Genomic DNA, 15,619 nt, shown 5'->3' with positions numbered 1-15,619 from the left:
GGATGAAACAAAAATACTATAGAAGTCCATTTCATTGGCCAATCTGAAGCATAGATCAAATTGGCTTTCTCCCAAGACTAAACATGCCCCCAAATCCCCTTATCCTGGGAAAGCATATCTGAGATGCTGACCCACACATGGCACCAGGCCCTGGCCTCCACTCAGCCCAGCAGTTATCCATGGAAGTGGCTCACGGCTGACACTCAGATTGACTGGTTCACACTAATTTACTTCACAGAGATTCCATTTATCTCTTAGAAGATCCCCTGGCAGCAGCTTATAATGGCATATCCTAGGATGCCTGCCTGTGTGTTTTTAAAGTGGCAGTTCTTGATGAACCTGAGGCGGTAGACAGTTCACAGATAGGAGAGCAGGCATCTTTAGAACACATCCCGAGGCACAGATGGGATCAGAAAGCTTGCCTGACTCGAAGGAGCAGCTGAGTATTAGCTGTGTCTGCTTTCTGACTGGAGCAAGTCCGAGACACGCATCCATTTGGGCAGGGGGCAGAGACTGGAAGCAGAGGATAGACTGTGATTTGGCTTTACCTGTGTGTGTGTGTGTGTGTGTGTGTGTGTCTGTGTGTGTGTGTGAACATATGTGAAGTTACACATACCATGTGTGTGAATGTCAGAGGTCAACACTTCAGCCAGGCTGGCCAGCCAGTGAGTTTCAGGGACCCTCTTGTGTCCACTTCCCCAGGAACCATGGAAACATTGGTTTTTACATGCTGGGTGCTGGGGTCTAACTCAAGTCCTCATGGTTGCACCGCAAGCACTTTGCAAGAGAGCCACTTACTCAGGCCAGCGTTTACTCTTTAAATACTATAAAGTTGTTAATTTTGACAAATTTTCAACTGAGCATTCTAAATATCCCAGAAGATAGGGAGACGTCACACAAAATGCTAAGTCCTAGGTACATTGCAAGGGCTATAGCAATCATGAACTCAGAGCATCTGAGGTTGCCACCATTGGCAATGCCTAAGACTGGACCTGTCATCTGTCAGTCATGAGCTGGGAAAGAACTCACAGAGCTCTATGCTTCTCTGCCAAGCTACTTGTTATTTCTGAAGGAGGGTCAGTCCCTAGCCTCAGGAGAGTAAGCCCACGTGTTCAAAAATCATGGTCACACAAATGGCCCATGTCATAATAAAAAAAAGGGGGGGCATGAATGTGGGAAGTCAGGTGAGTGGTATTAACAGTGATGCTAAGGAAGGAGATAGGAAGGGACAGGGACCAGAGTTACCGGAATATCCTATATGCATAGATAAAATCACCTAAGAACATAATTTAATCAAAGTTATGATCAATAATAAAGAAAGAAAAGGAAAACCCCAAATAATTTCATTTGCTATCAACAGGTCCAAAGAGATAGCTGAAAGACCACACTATAACTGACAAGTTGGTTAATTACATCTTAAGAAAGTATGCCTTTCCATTTGCTCTCCCATGCCTACCATAGCACTTGGGGAGCACTATCAAAAAGACTACCCAGATTGATAAATAACTAAAAAGGTGAGTCAATAATTTTTTTCTATTTTTGAGATGTATAGTGGAATATTGGCTGGTGTTCAAAGACAGAGTGAATTGAAATATTTTGATTCATAATTATTTATTACTTCAAGGTGTGTGTGTGTGTGTGTGTGTTTGTGTACACATGCACATGTGTGCACATGGAAGCTCCAAGAGGACATCAAGTATGTTCTTTTACCAGTCTGCATATTCCTTTGAGGCAGGGTCTGTCCTTGAGTCTAAGGCTCATGTTTATCTAGGTTAAGCTAGACGCTAACAAACCTTAGTGATCCTACTGACCCCATCTCAGAGCTGGAGTTACAGGCATGTGTAGGGTAGCCGGTTTACCTGGGTTCTGGGATCTGAACTCTAGTCCTTACAACTGCACAGCAAGGTCTCTTAACCATTGAGCGATCTCCCCCGCCACTGAATTTAGATCACTGAACCACACCGAAGCTAACCACATTAGACAATAATCTGAAACAACAGCAAATCTACAAATGCAACAGCTGAGCCCCATCAAAAAGGAGGATTAGATTTCACTTGTGCTTTGTGGTGATTGGTGTGGGCCTGAAGCTTTGAGAAACTATGAGTGCCCTCAAAGATGCTCAAAGGCAAAGATGTTCAAGCTGTCTCCGAACCAATTAAACAGATGTAAACACAAGGTAGACCTTCCCTGAGAACTACCGCTGTACTGTTCCTTAATGAAAAGTGGCATAATTGCATGCTACACAGTTCCTTGATCTCACATTAAATCTAATAGATAGCTGACTTACTCTAAGCGTGCCAGTCCTGGCTTTCTGTGCTTCTGTGCTTAATTCTAGCTCATTATCCTTTATCATGCAACTTGTAATCCTTAAAGCCCATGATTGTGTCTGGCTGTTTGGTGAGGATTGCACTTGGTAATACAGGGATTCAGCTTCTAAGGGTGATGATTTAATTGAATGATACAGTATGATTCAGTGCTTCAAGAGTTAAGTGGACTGCTTTCCTTTTTGAATGACCTGGTTTGATTTAGTATGTTTTCTGCAGCAAACATTAAGGTAATTATTTAGTTTTCAGCTGCTAAAAAGAACAGCTTTCTCCAGTGAAGAACAAACATTCCTTAATTGCCATGGGCGCTGGCCATTATGTTTTTAAGACACCTAAATCTAGCAGCATCCTGGCTTACATGTAAACTGGCAACCCTATAAAGTCAGCAAGCCCTTCTGAGCTTCCTCCTTTACAACATAATGATAAGGACATTGCCCATGGGAAGAGAATTTTGCTTAGTGGTTAATACAGATAAAATAGGAAAAAGGCTTAGAACAATGGCTCAGATGTAAGAGGCCTGAGTAAGCCAAGCATTATTGCAATTTTATAGCTGTGTTTGTCTACAAAGGTGTGCTATTACCAATGTGACATCCAGAATTCATATCAAGACATTTTACCTCATTTTGTTTGCATTACAGTGATACATAAAATATATGACCGAAAGATGGGTCCATTTTAAGTGGTTCTATTATCTGAATCTTCATTTAAGACTTCAGAACTGTAGGAAATACTTAGAGACCCCTCTTCTTTAACAGTGTGCACAGGCAGGTAGTGACCAAATAAAACCCTGCCTGATGTCGCATGTAATTTCCCTTTTTCTTATAAAAAGTGTGAGATATGGCAAGAAGGAGAGAGAGTTTCTGACAATGTTGGCTAGACAATATGGAATCTCATTGAAGGCAGCTCTTTTTATGAATAAATTAAAAGCAAAGTGAATTAAATAGTTACAGGGACTTGCTGATGTCAGATACAAAATTCTAAAATAACCTTTATGGCAACTTGACTTGGGTTTGGTAATTTACATTACTCAACTTGGGCTTGATAGTTTACATGCACAATAGTTTCAGAATATAGCTGTCTTGATCATGTCTTCTTAAATGAACAAGCATATCATTTATACTGAAGCTGAGAACAAGTCTTGTGCCATGCCATTATTTAAGTATGGTCCTTGAGCTGTGATTTTTTTTTTTTTATTAAAACAATAATTTGTTTTCATTTTATGGATGTGAGTGTTTATCTGTCTGCATTTGTACCACATGCATTCAGTGGTCACAGAGGCCAGAAAAGGGTGTTGGATGTCTTGGACCTGAGGTTACATATATATGTGAGTTGTCATGTAGATGCTGGGAATCAGACACAGGTCCTCTGCAAGAACAGCCAGTGTTCCTAGCCATTGACGCATTGCATCTCTCCAGCCCTGTTCCCTGGTCTTTTGAGTGGCTCCTCTACTAACCTTAGGTTTAGAGAAATGCTAATATGGAAAGTGAAAGTTTAACCCAGCTGTGCTCCATCAAAGGCAAACCCACAACAGGAGGGTGATTACTTCATGAAATGCACAATGGAAGACAGGAACCATGGCTGCCTTAGTGTTGACACTCCCCTTCATCCTCATTTCCAGGTAAGAAAGCACCAGAAAGTGGTCAGTCAAATAGCAACAATCTCTTCCTTAAAGAGCAGGTCAAACCTTGGAGGGGGATATGTTAATATCCATCTTAATGGATAATATATTCATGTTACTATTTCACCTAATCCTTGCTGAAAAGAAACAAAGCAGGATAAGGTAGACAACCTTTATAACAAACGTCAGCCATAGCTAACAACATATTTGGTTTAGATACTTCCTTCACTGATACCCCCGTACTCACACAAAAAAAAATCAACATTTCTCAGCTCTGATGTGTTCCTACATACTGTAAAACGTGGTAACAAAACAAAACAACCCCAAAATCAAAAAAACTGGATCAGAAGCTTGAGACTTGGCAAGATCCTTGCAGCGGCATTCACATGTTGAGAAGTAAGTGTTATTCATCTTCCATAATATATCGCCAAAAGTCTACACTATAAAGGAGTCTACAGAAAGGTAACATTGTCACAAGAGAAAATAACCTTCCCTAGGCAGTGAGATCAACAAGTCAGGAGTAAAAAATTAAAAAGAAAGACAGAGAAATAGAAATTTGAGGGAGAATAAATCAAATCAATAATTATATGGAAAAACAATTAAATAACGATAATCTTTAGCATATATTCAAACCAAGACTATTCTAAGTAAATGTCAAAGAGCTTAATTCATCTGTTGGAGGAAGAGATGGAAAGATCAGCTGATAAAATCTAACACCATGGTGGATAAAACAAAATCACCAACCACAAATTGTTAAGGAAGATTAAACATAAAAGGATAGGCAGGCTTTAAGTCAATGAAAAGGAAGCAGCTGTCCCGCTGATAGTGCACAGGCTGGGATGCGAACCCAAGAACATCAAATAAGCACACAGGGAGGAATATTTTCTCACACTAAGGGCACATTTCACATTAAAGGCAGTTTTGGGCTAATATGTGTGCATATAATTTTATGGCCATTTAAATAAAGCTCACAGACCTCCTCACCCCAAGGAAAGCAAAGAGAGCAAATACTAGTAAAATAAGCTCTCTCAATCTAAGACAGAAGTGGAGACAATATTTATAGATCTATAGGAAATCTACAAATGTAAATAAGTCTGGTACTTTAACTCATAATAATACATAGCACATGTTGCTTTCATATACATATAAAACATTCACACTATTATTACAAAAAAAATCCCCATTAATATACTTAGGGATAGAATCTCTATAAACAACACCTTCAAAATCACAGTTTAATTAAATTCAAATCTAACAAGATCTCTTGTGAGCTGCTATCTTGGTTGTATAAGGCTCTACTGAATGGGAGCCCACTTCCTCTAGTGAGAAATGAGAAGTGTTACGTAGGTGGCAGGGAGTTCCTTGCCTGGTCACTCCTGATGGTCTTTTGGAGCTGTGTTCAGATGATCACAGTGTACTTTACTCTCCCCTTAGTACAACAGACTATGGTAGCACTAAGCATTCCCAAGATCTTTCAAAACAAACATGTGCTAAGAAACACTTCAGAGGGATGCCTTTTAACATGAGAGAAAGAGCCAGAGAGTTGTTTTCTCTTCGGAGACTAGTTGGTGCTGGGTTCATGTCATCAGGATGCAGTATGGTGAGATGCGCCCAGCACACAGTAGATGGAACTCCTCTTGCTCATCTAGACCATGCACAGAATTCTGGTCAGTGTCAGCCAGTTTGAAAGACGGAAGTTAGTCACCAAAGAGGGAAGGTGAAGAATTCATCCCTGCTAAACTCCGTTTACTGATTCATATAGGCAGTGGAAATTGGGATGGGGTTAGAAAGCAAGAACTGAGGGTGCTCTCTGGAGAAGGCAGCGAGGACTTTCTTACCACATCACAAAATGATTGGGGGGGGGGTGAGGCAGATATAGTTTGATAGGAAGGCAATATATATTGTAGAAGATTTTAAACTAGATTGTAATCTGTTTTTCTTTTTTTAAATCATTCTGATCTCTGAAAAATGGAAGAGCCATTGTTTAGAGTGGGTTATAAATCATAACCAGCGACGAGAAAAGACAACCTTAAAATTCAGAGTCAAGAGAGAAAGAGCTCGAGATGTTTGCTTCATCTTAATACCAACCCAGAATGGCTGAAGGATGAGGGGCAAGAAGCTTTGGAAGTAATTTGGGGAAATCCTGCCCCGATTGTCAGAGACACAAGCACTTCAGTAAGAACTTTTAGAAGCACATGCATAGGTGATGTCTCTTCCCCCATTCTTAGATAGAGTTAATTCTTTTATATCCCTCTTCTCACATGGTGGAACTCTCAGACATTGAATACCACCCGAGGTGCCACAGACAGGAAGCCACAATCAAGGGCATGACCGCTGTCCCCACAGATAGGACAGTCTAATACACAAGACCAAGACACCTTGATCAAGTAACTGTGAGGATGGGTGCTAGGTGAGTGGGTGCAAGACGCTCTTAGACACTGTGACATGGGAGGATGTGAGGCTACTTAGTTTCTAGGGAGAAGGGAAGTGTACATAACGCTGTGTAGGGAGATCGGGAGTGTGTATAACACTGTGGAAGATCTGTGTGTCTGCTCTCGGTTCTGGGTCTTTTACCCCCTTAAAGCAATCCTGACAAAAACATACTCCTTTCCATTTATTTTCAGTTAAGAAAAATCTAAACTCAAGATAATTACAGCAACAACACCCGCTCGTATACATAAATCCAGAGACTGCTCAAGAGCCAACTTCAAAAAAAAAAAAAAAAAAAAATCAAAGGCAAGAGAGGTCGTTTTTAGAAGCATATGGATGTCTAGTTAGTTAAACCAATATGGGGGTGCAGTAGTGCATCTAGTCTATGATTCACAAGCCCTGCTATTCTGAGAACTATCTTGTCCACTTGGGCTAACCTGCTCCACTTTATCCATGCAGATACCTTCCAAGGTGAAACAATGCCATCTTCCCTGTAGTGGGATGTTTCACAAATCAGAAGTTCAGTTAGACCAAATAAGATAAGCTTCATTCATTCCAGCCATTGCTCTTTGTATAGGGCTTTAGGGCAAGTCACAGTGACAAGTGTTGAAGAAACAGATTTGATGGAACATAATCCAGGGCCTACAATTGCTTTTCTGTCTCATGGATCTTGACCAGGGGCTGGGAACCCACTTCTTAAAGGTCAAGATGGTCAATATTTCAGACAATGGGTCCGGAAGGACATGGGCAGGTCCTAACTACTTAGCACTGCAGTTAGGACGCGAAGCCATTAGCATGCAATACAAGGAAGAAAGAGTGTAACTGTGTTCCAATAAAACTTTGTTTACCAATCAGGCCTGGATTCAGCTCACAGGCCCACAGTCTTGACCATCTTTGGCTAGCATACCAAACTACCAGCTGGGCTAGACAGGGTCTACCATGATATTGAAAGCTTATTGCCCCAGAATAACTATAAATGGGTCCCAATCAAAACTTTACACTCACCTAAAACACTATGAGATTCTTTGCAATAATATTTTAAATCAACTATGTAGTTCCCAAGTGTGAACTTTGGGAATGATAATATCAGGCTGCAAAGTCTAATGGTTGGATACACCTGTAGGCTTATAATGTAAGATTCTTTTCTTCTTTCTGATGATAAAACACTGACTACAAAGTTTTCTCTTCTGAATCCTTTCACTTACCACCCTGGTCCAGGAGATAATACTATAAGACTTTGTGCTCTTCCCTGGGGAGATGTGTGGATGGATGTGTGTGTGTGTGTGTGTGTGTGTGTGTGTGTGTGTATGTGTGTGTGTGTGTACCTTCTTGAATGATACTGAGAACAGAGCCATTAATTCAAGGAGCATTTGTTAAGTGCTGAGTATATAATAAGCCCTGCAGTGGAAAATAACACACACAGGGCTTCCATAATTATAGAGGTCAGCTTCTGAGCAGAAAGCACACAATAAATACAAAAGCATAAACTTGCTAATTGTATGTGAGCATTAGTGATCAGAAATTCAGCCGTGGTATGTCATGAGCATGCACTCACGAATCTTGGAAGTTGGTGAAGCAACTTTGAAAGTAAGAACTCCATGGGTCTGGTGAAAGAATTTGTGACAGAAGGAACAACAGGTGAGATGGCAGCCAGCTGCCTAAGTGTGTGTGGGTTCTCAGCTTGAGACCTGGGGGCAGGAAGAAGGCCAGCAGAGTTGCAGGGCAGAAAATGGTGTAGTGACTGAGAAACCCAAACCTGGAGAGTCTGGGGGATGAACTCACAGCTCACTGCAGAGCTTGATGAGGTCTGTGCACTGTGTCTTCATTCATGTAGGGCACAGCATGCTCCTTCTGCTTATTGTGGGAGATGTGGTTCGCAGCCCTGTAATACAGTTCCTCATGCTGTTGTGACCCCAACCACAAATTATTTTGTTGCTACTCCATAACTATATTTTGCTGCTTTTATAGACCATAATATAAATATTGGTGTTTTCTGATTGTCCTAGGTGACCCCTGTGAAAAGGTTGTTTGATGCTAAAAGGTAGACAACCTCTGGCTTAGAGGGAAATTTTTATCAAATCCATTCTCCATTCTCCTGCTAGCTTATCTTCTGAGAAAAGCACTGTTTTTAAATGATGACTTTATCAATTCCTTGAGAGCATCATATAATGTATTTTAATATATTAATCCCTTCTTGTCCCATGGTCATAGTCTACATCCCCCGATCACCTCCTACACAACCTTGAGGTTTCTGGGAACTGCTTGTTGTCTCTTTTACTTTTAAGTAATAGCTGTATATAGAACAGAGAGTTAGGTAAATAGAGAAAGCCCTGTATACCCCTTCCTTGGATTTATTTTATGTTTGTAAATAACCTAGAGACACATATTTACATGAATTTACTTTTCTAGAAAAGCAAAGTTCTAGTGCTCTGTATAAACATTCCCATTCAGGAATAAGAATCATCACACAAAACAATGAGATTCAAGTGGACAATCTTTTGAACAGCAGTAACAAGGAACCAGGGAACCAGAAGCAAAACCTTCCTCAAAGAAGGTTCCTCTAAGACAATAACAGCATCAGTGAAGAGGTGGTAACCATGAAGGGTGATAAGTAAGGAGACATGGAATAAGTCTGAGATCACACATGTATGTATATGTACACAAGCACATGTGCACATGCACACACACACAAAGACAGACAAGCTCACGGCATGGCAGGCAGCCTCCCATCCTGTCTGAACAGCTGGCCTTCATCGACTGAAACTGTCCTGTCAGATCAGAATGGAGACAGGAGGAAGTGAAGTGACCTTTTGTCCATCTGCTGTGGAACATCCTCAGAGAAAGGACTGAAGTGTGGCTGTTCAGAATTTTCCAGGGTCACCTGACATTTTTAGACTGTCTCCAAATGAACCATCCTGCACTTACCTCTGTGTGCACTCCCTGTGTGGAAACACTCAGAGTTGCTGGGAGTAAATCTCCTTGGTGACAGAGCTAAACATTCCAGTTTATTGTTGAAAGCTCAGCTGTTGTAGCATGTTGACACCTTCTGAGCTCATGCATGCCATGTATCCTGCCTGCTTGTTTACCAGCCTGTCAGAGTTGTTCATTGAAGGCATTGTCACAAAGCACATGGCCACATCTCATATGTCCGATTCCAGGGTGGAACCCATGTGACCTTTTGACTTCATGTTTCACAAAGGCTAAAATCGGCCATTAGGTTGATATCATCTATTTTCACAGCGACCTGATATGCTGTAGTATAGCCTAGATTTTCAATATTGCCTGTTAACTGTTAGTGTCTAGTTTTATAATAGAAGACCAGATGCTTGTATATTTTCAAATGCACTCTCTGTTAGTGTGTTTTAACTGCTCTTTTCTCAGGTTCTGAGATGACATCTAGACAATATCTAAGGGCTTAGAAAATCCTTTTGTTCTCAGTGATGAAAAAAAAATCTTTGTGTTGTTAAAGAACAGAGGATTTCTCCCAAAGATTGAGTTGGCAGACATATTACATGTTTGTCTGTCTAGTGTTTATATTCGTGAAGGAAATGATAAGCAGTAAAAGTCCAGCCCCATCTGATTTCTCTCCCTTTTATTTTGGGGCAGATGCTTTTCTACCTCAACATTCTGAAAAGGACCAGGCTCTGTGTGCTATACCAATGCCACAGTAAAGGAGACTCCCACGACAGTGGAAGTGTTTGAATTATAGCTGCAAAGATGTCATCTGTGACTATTCCAAGTCACTATCATTTAAAATTCAAGAAATCATATGGAAAATAATAATGAACAAAAATTAAAAGGAGTGGCCTCTTTTTACAGACTTTCCCTTAGACGTGGCCATTGATTCCAAGAGTCACCTTTCTAGCCAGAGAAAGAGAATATCATGGTACCCAGTAGAAGAGAAATCATTTTTTTTCTTTAATCTGGAAAGATAGTGGCTTCATCATTAAAAAAAATCCAACCAACTAGAATACAAAGCCCTTTGACCTGGCAGATCAAAGGTTAGGCAGCAATTTTGAATAATAAATGAGACCTGTTGACCTCTTGACCTGAATCTGGCAGGGTGAGAGTGTTCCGTCCTTCAGCAGATGCTGAAGGCAGACACTTGCACAACCAGCCAGCTAATGACCTGCCTGAGCCCTGAGCTTCAGTGTGGTGGAGCCTGAGCAAGAATGTTCTTCAACCTGCTAGGTCATAGAAGAGATATTTATAGGAATATTTCCATTGTTGCCTTGAAGGCATCGCTCAGCAGGTCTTTGTGCCACCACTATATTTGCAGCCTTCAATAGATGCCTAACCATCAGCTATCAGTGGTTTCTGTCTAATTCTTCAGTTTTGGTCTGTGCATTTCGGGTACAATATCAGCAAGGTGATTCTATTTATTTTATTTTTCTGAGGAGAAGGCTGCTTTATTACAAAGTGATTCTTGTCTCTCAGTACAGCAAACAGCCCATGTATTTCGACAAGGGATTCAGATGTGCATGGCATATGGCTATTCTTAGGAAAGGTTTACAAAATGACATCAGATGTAATAGCTAGGTTTACCATTCAGGTTTATCAGACTAATATAGGGTTCTAATGTGTAACATAAAATTTCCAGAAAAACAAAAATGGAGGTGAAGCTTTAAGCTAAACAACCCATCTTTGCTATTTAAATTTTCATGTTGCTTCTGGAAAGTAATCATCTGTTACAAAGTCGACTTGGGAGATGTTTACATCCTCTTAGTAAATATCCCATATGTCTGTTTTGACGCGCTTGATTAACAGCAAGCGCAACGCATTTAATTTGTGTTTACCTGTCTTAAATTAAAAAAAAAAAAAGTCAGAACTTGGCCAAATTGGAATTTAGCTAATTAGATTTATTCTGCCGGGTCTCCCTTGAGCTTTCAACTAGATATTATGTTCTTCTTTACCATTCATATTAAAATCTTATCAACGGCTAGATTTTGCCAAGGGTCAGTTAGTTAAATAGTGTTATCTCCTCTGGAGTAACAGACGAGGAAGGAATATTTTGAATGAATTTTTATTTGCTACAAATTAGAAAAAACATTGACAATAAAGGAAAATCTTCGCATGCATCTCTGTCTGTCCCAGGCAGAAAGAAACCAGCCCTGAAAGCGAGTTGCTGCTCGATTGGTTTTAAGCTTATTCAACTTGATTTACTGCCTAGACGTGGACGGAACACTGTTGGTGTACATGAGTCTGCTAATCATGCTACAACTGTCTGTTACAGAAAACGGTGTTGTCTGTGCTGAGTTTTTCTATTGTCATGAGCTTTTTAAAGCACAAAGTACTTGACCTGGGCGCATGCTGAGGTCCTGTTCTAAATAATACTATGGAGTTTTGCTGTCTTACTCAAGCTGAACTATAATGTAGGAAAAAGAAGTCCGTTTACCAGCTTGTAGGACATATAAAGATATTCCATAGGCATGTGGTGGTGTGGGGGGGGCAGGGCACTTTGCTCCTCTGAAACACTTTACATGCCATTTTATTTTAACCTCACAATGAAGGGTGTGTGAGATACATGCAGTTCTAAGCTAGAAACTGCCATCTGCTCTTAAACAAAGACTAAGCAACTAACTATAGAAAAGTGGTGGAAGAGCAATCATGAGGGTGGCACGGAAGGGGAGGTCTCTAAGATGAAGAGTAACTCAGAGCTGTGGAGCTGCGATGTAAGGGTGGGGATGTGTATAAATCACATGACCAGCTTCTGAAGTCTCCTCCCTCTTTTACTCTCAAAGTCAGTTAGGATGTGAAGCAGGAGCAAGAAGACCTGGAGACTACAGAGCCAGTCTTCCTCCACAGAGGAGAGAGAAGGTAGAGCTGCAGAGAAGAGGCAAGAGGAAGGAGAAGCAGGTGACAGAGGTACAGAGGAGAGAGGGGAAGTAGAGAGAGAGACAAACAGAGAAACACACAAACACAGAGAGACAGAGACACATACAGAAAGACTGTGTGTGTGTGTGTGTGTGTGTGTGTGTGTGTGTGTGTGTGCGCGCGCGCGTGCTCAGAAAAGTGGGAGGAAGGTAGAGGTAGGAGTCATGAGAGTGAATCTGAGCTCCCAGCAGCAGGAAGCTACCTGAAAAAGGCCTGCCTTGCCCCATATCTTCTCAAAGTCTGTGCTTAAAAGAGTGATTATGTTGATGGGGCTGAGGCTTTGTTGGTAAATCCACAATAGCAGGGAGGTCTGAGCTTCAATCCCCCAGAACCCATGTAATTAAGGCAATCATGATAGGTTGTGCTTTATAATTCTTGCACTGCTGATAGAGAGATGGGTGGATTTCTGGGACCTAATGGTTGAGCTCCAGTTTTAGGTAGAGACCTGCCTGAATAAAATAAGGGGAACAGTGATAGAGAAAGATACCTGAAGTTGACCTCTGACCTCTCCGTGCATTCAGACTCACTCACAGGCATGCACATCTACACATACACGGCACATGAGCACACACACACACACACACACACACACAGAGGCAATTATTTCCAACATCCTCAGGCGTCTCTGTGTGCTCCCCACAGTACTTCCCCACGCCTGGTCTTCCAGCAGGATAGAACAATTGTGTCTTGAGTCAAACAGCTTCTGCTGAGGCTCTTCTTTCTCCTCCAAGTCCAGCTGAGAGTGTACACCAGAGCAGCTACTGCCTTTAAAGGGGTGAGGGACGAGGGAGGCAAATGGGCCAATCTATTCTCTCTAAAGTGAAACAAAAGAGTAATTGTTCTCATCTGTCAGAATTGCAAAGCTAATTCAGTCAAAATGGCCGTGTGTAGCTTCAGTTAGAAGACTTTGAAGACCAGTAGAAATTATTCCATGCTAGATCTAAAGCAGGGTGGGTGACCTCTGGCTTTGGAGTTAATTTCATCTAGGCAATCAAGCAGATTAAAGATAATATCACACTTTGTCCCTGTCACTCTCAAAAGACAATGTACAGTTGAATTTCTTCTGTCATATATAAATCAAAACGTTATAGTGAGAGGTACAGCCATTCCAGAAGAGATGTCTTTCCCTTCAGTTTTAATGTACATGTGTCTCACCTTTTTGGTATCTTGACTGTTTCTCACTTTTATCCTTTCTTCAGGCATTAAGAAATACATTTCTTAGCTGTAAATTCTCTGTACTTTCAGACCCCCGCTGGCCTAACAAATCACTCAGAGTTCGATATCCCTTGCATCTGCCCTGTTTTTCCATCTCATCACCCAAATGCAACTGATGAAAAATAACATTTCCAAATTTCATGTTGAGGACATTTATTTGATTATTGTCCCATGTCCTGCTATTAAAAACAATTTCTCAGTCTCCTGCTAGAGATTCTCCTCCTCAGCAGAATTGAGGCAAGCTTTTACACTTGTCCACTAATATAACTCAGGCTGCCTTCAGTAGGGGCTGCCACCTTTAGTTTACAAAGTTAGTAAAGACAGAGGGAATAGGTCATTTATTTCAATTATTTAGCAAAATGAGCTAAGACCTGCATTTGTGTTTCTCTATTATTCTATGATAGTCTGCCATGCATTACACTGTATCAAAGTCAAGTGTTTACGTGCATGCGTGTACATGAGCGTATGAGTGTGTGCGTGTATGTGGGTTTTGGTGATGTTTAAAACATAGGCTAAGCACACAGGTCAACACTGTTTCAGAACAAAGAACTTGTATTTTTTTTCCTTTCCTTTCTGTTTTTTTTTTATGCTGCCTTGAAGTCAGTTTCCCCTTCCCCCCTCCCAATCTTTACTTCACCAAAGTGTTTCTAAAAGACTGCCTAGACTGAGGTCTGGGAGTCAGCAAGGCGACACTTAGAGGTGTCCCTCAGTATGGATGGATGGAACTGGCTCATCAACTATCACCCACATCACCCAGGCACCCATGTGAGAAAGGTTCACTCTGTACCACGCTGGCAATTATCTGGTGAATCCAGCCTAGTAAAGTGCCCAGGCTGATAAAAAGCCCAAAGAATAAATATAATTGCATAGGGAAAGAACACAGTCCTTTCTAGTGATTCAAATGTGTTCTCTTAAATGATCAAATTTCTGGCAGCAAGCTCATCTAGTCTACAGACTATTAGAGATATTATATAACCTGCCTCAGAATATAGCATAAAGACAGGCTGTAGTAAAATGTAAACTCTTAGTATAATGCATGCTGAATATATATGTATGTGAGCACATCACATACAACACACATACCCAAACATCACACACAACATACATATACATGTGTCACAACACTAACATATATGTGTCATACATAACACATATATTTACATGCATTACAAACAAAATATGTATATATGTATTATATAGATTAAAAAAAGATACAAAATATATGCAGATATATGCAATATACATGCATTACACATACACAATTTACACATATATCAGACAGTACATACACATGTATTGTATATGCAATACAAACATATTCATGTATTTCACACACACACACACATACATATATACATATCTTTATTACACTTACACATGCAATACCCTGAATGAAGAATTTAGATATTATTAATATTGAAAAAGTAATATTATAATATTGAAATATTGAAATTGTGTTTTATTGAAACCAATCACAATATTGAATTATCAATATTGAATTATTGAATGAGGATTTTACGTTCAGTTGATTGAAAGAAAAATAAGTTTTATTGAGAGTAGAAATTTGGCTTAAACAATCAAACAATGGCTATTGCCAAGTTGGACTTGGCTAGAATAACCAACTTCGCTTGCAGGGTAATTTATAATATTGGTTCTTACTATGATGGGCTTCCCAGAGAGCACAGATGCCTAGAGGCACTATTGTCGGAGAGAACACTCAACTTACTACTGTGTCCGCGCTCCTTCCTCTAGTGTAAGTGGGGACAGAATGTTGTGCGCATTGTTTAGTAACTTTTCCTGAACTTTGAAACCACCTTAAAAAAAAAAAAAAAGGCCCATTGCTTCTTTTAGCCTGATAATAGGAACAAAACCCCCACTCAGGTGGACTTGGTAGCACACCCATGCAGTCGCAGAACTCTGGGGATTGAGATGAGATTGACAACTCAAGTCCAGCCTGATCATAAACAATAAGTACCAAGACAGCTTGTAGAGATAGGGAGACCCTGTCTGAGAAATAGAGAGGAAGCTGGAAGATGAAGAGGGGGAAAGAGGGAAGAGGAGAGGAGAGGAGAGGAGAGGAGAAGAGAGGAGAGGAGAGGAGAGCTGATGAGGAAGAATCAGAATAGATAATCAAAGAAGTGGGAGAAGGGTTTTTGGA

General features: G+C 40.6%; 1 protein-coding gene across 3 annotated transcripts in view; it reads right to left on the bottom strand.

Moving 5' to 3' along the window:
• The window catches only part of Wdr72 (WD repeat domain 72), a 172,301-nt gene that overhangs the window by 22,143 nt on the left and 134,539 nt on the right, over nucleotides 1-15,619 (bottom strand). The window lies entirely within an intron of this gene.

Source organism: Mus pahari, chromosome 10 (genome assembly GCF_900095145.1).
Source record: "Mus pahari chromosome 10, PAHARI_EIJ_v1.1, whole genome shotgun sequence".
Classification (NCBI taxonomy): Eukaryota; Metazoa; Chordata; class Mammalia; order Rodentia; family Muridae; genus Mus; species Mus pahari.
Note: the sequence above shows the minus strand (reverse complement) of the source record. Positions and strands in the feature narration are given on the sequence as shown.